Here is a 3,084-nt window from a genome sequence, read left to right on the forward strand (position 1 = left end):
CTGCCGTTCTGGCCGCCGGGCTGCGCGCCGGGCCGGCCTGGCCAGGAGCGGGACTTGGCAGGAGGGGACGGAGGAGCGCGGCTCCAAAAGCTCCCTCAGAAGGTTCTCGAGGGGGAGCGGGAGCTGCAGGAAGAGAGAAAAGCCGCGAGATTCCCGGGTTTCTGCTGGGATCGCTCGGGGGGGGGATTAGAGGCCTGGCGAGGCGGATGATTTATGGCCCCCCGCTCCCCCATCTGCTACCAGAGAGCGCGGCTCAGCCACACAGCGCGCGGCCCCGGGAGGGAGTGCGTTAACGTCGTGCTCATAAATGAGGGAGTGGAGCGAAGTTCGCAGCTTCGCAGCCTCGCTTGATTTAGAAAAGCCCATAAACGTTTCTTGCCGAGCCCTGCCGGGGGGGTGAGGAGGAAGGAGGGGGCTGGAGATGGGCTTTGCAGCATCTCGAGCCCGGACAGGGGTGCAGGGGGCCGGGATGGATGTGCCGGTGTGCAAGCTTTTAAATCGAGCTTTACAGAGCCTTTGGTAGGTAGAAACGAGAGTGACTACGACCAAGACTCGGCCGCACGGTGGTTTTGTGCTGGAGAAGCCTGCCGGGGACCCTCCCACCCAGCCACCGACCTCGCGTTGCTGCGCCTCCGGAGCTACGTGGAAGCATCGAGCCGGGCAAGAGCAAACCTGCCCGGGCTGCAAACCCGCAGCGGGCAGAGCCACGGCAGCTGCTCCCTCACAGGGCGCAATAGGGGCGTGCTTGCACCCCGTAAATAACAGCAATCACCAATTGCTGGGGGGGCCGTTCGCTCCCTGGAGGAAGGCATCCCCGGGACCAGCTGGCTGGAGGTTACAACGCAATGACGTGAATGTTTCAGAACTGCGAAACAGCCACGGGCTCCCGGCCTCCAAAGCTCTTCCATTGAGGCTCTGCCTGCCTTTAGGGACCCGCGTGGAGCATCAGCTCCAGGGCAGCCCCGCTCTCAGCTCCACCCCAAAGCCTCCTGCAGGGCCCCGGGTCCCGTGCCCGGACCCGACCGTGCCGGGGAAGAAGCCGTCGGGAGGTGTCCTGTGCCTGGAGAGCTTTCCAGGGGACCTACAGTATAGCTGGGTTTGTTTAGAGAGGGTGATTAAAGAAGAGCCTCTCCTTGAACGAGAGCCATGCAAAATATTTCTGCTGATGTCCCGTGATTCGAAGTGACGTATTTACATTTTGCGATAAAACAAAGCCGAATCCTGGTATCTGAAAAATGTCAGCGGATTTTTTCTTAGGAGGTCATGTACCCCTCGGCTGCGAAGTCTCCAGAAAGCTTCTCGCACGCTGTGCATCTCCCTGTAAATATCTACGGGCCTTGCTCTGCAGAGACACGCTGTACATTAGGGGACATCTGTATAGGAACAAGCTATTTACAACGCCTCGGGCTGTAAATACGAATTGCCTGTTTAAATGTCACGCCAGAAAACGATGTGGAAGTAAAATAGGCTTTAAACGTCAAAGAATAAATGATAAAAATATGTTTCTTCCGTCCGGAAAAAAAAAAAGTCTGAGGACAAAGTCGCGTTAACCCAGCCTCCCAGTGGCTGCCCCTAACCCACCCTGTGAGCGGTTTGGATTTCCAGCAGCCTCGCGGGGAGGAGGGCGGTGCTGGGGCCGTGTCCCCCTGCCACCCAACGGCCCCCTGTCACCCCATGGCCCCTGTCACCCGGTGTCCCTGTGGGCAGCAGCCTTTCAGAGGGGTTTCAGAGCTCTGACTGGTGCTGCTATGTGTGCAGAAAAGAGCCCTGGGGGCTACGTCCTGCACCGCCAGCACAGGGCACGAGCAGATTAACTGGGGGCGAGGTGTCCCTGCGCCAGGTGCCGTGGGTGCTTGCTGCGTCTTCTGCAAGTCCTGCCCCCGCCTGCTGGCAAAGCTAAAGCCAGGAGTCTCCTGGCAGGTTCAGTGCCAGTGGAAAAAGATAAGGGCTGATAGGAGATGCTGGTTTAATAATTCAGGAAGGCAGCAGGGGAGCGCACGGCTCCCTGTGCCCGGCTGTCTGGTAGGAAGGGAACAATGCGGGGTCTGATCTGGTCACCCAGCCAACGCTGTCGGTTTTATTGCCTGCAGAACCAGACCCTGGGAGAAGCCCATCTCCTTCACCAGGGGCTGCTCGCATCCCCACTGCCTGCCCCCAAGGCTCGGCACTGCTCAGAGCATCCCGGAGCATCCCCGCGCGTCCCTCTCTGCCTCCTCCTCGGGACAGCATCCACGGCTCCTCGGCAGGGCACCCGGGGAGCAAGGGAGGAGAAAATCCAGCAAGAGGCAGGGCTGCCGAGCGGCACTTCCAGCTCTAGGTACAGGGAGGGGAATGTGAGAGGCTTTCCCGCTGTCGCACATCTGGGTTGAGTTTCCCCGCCAGTCCCTCCCCGCACACCGCGGGGGCTCGGAGAGCTGCGCCTGCCCGCGGGGCCCCATCCTGCCGGGAGGGGTGCCGGGGGACGTCCCCCCCGCCCTGCACAGCGGGCTCAGCACGGCTCAGCCCCCCCGGCCCCCCCAGCCCATCCCCGAAGCCAGACGCCCCCAGCCCTGCCCTGCAGACCACCCAGGTGCGCTCGGCTGCCGCGGCCAGCCCCCGCAGCGCTTAACCTCCAGCTGGGGGGGGGGACACACACGGACCCTCCGGCTCCTCGTCCCTCCCCATCACCACCACCCCACCCCGTCCCCCCAGCAGCCGTGCTGGGCTGGTTTCTCCCCGTTGCCCCTTTGAAGCCGGGCATCCCCTCCATGCTCCCCTACCCGGTGCCAACCCGGGCACCCCGCTGCCGGCCACAGTCCCGGCCACGTGCGAAGCCACAGCCAGGCACACGCTGTCCCCAGGGCCGCCAGGGGAGATGCTCCCACAGCCCTCCCCCCCGCCCCCCGTCCGTTCTGGTGGCAGGACCGCTGGGCTGAGCTGAGCAGGGGGACGATGCCGCCAGCAGCCCTGAGAGCCGGGCTGGCTCCCGGCCACCCTCCAGATGTTTCACCGGGGAGAGGCCCGGGCATCCAGCTCACGGCCCCTCGCCGCTCCCAAAAACCTCCCGCCTCCCCCTTATCCCTAGCAAAAAGGAGCGTGAGAGCG

This window comes from Cygnus olor, chromosome 14 (assembly GCF_009769625.2).
Source record: "Cygnus olor isolate bCygOlo1 chromosome 14, bCygOlo1.pri.v2, whole genome shotgun sequence".
NCBI lineage: Eukaryota > Metazoa > Chordata > Aves > Anseriformes > Anatidae > Cygnus > Cygnus olor.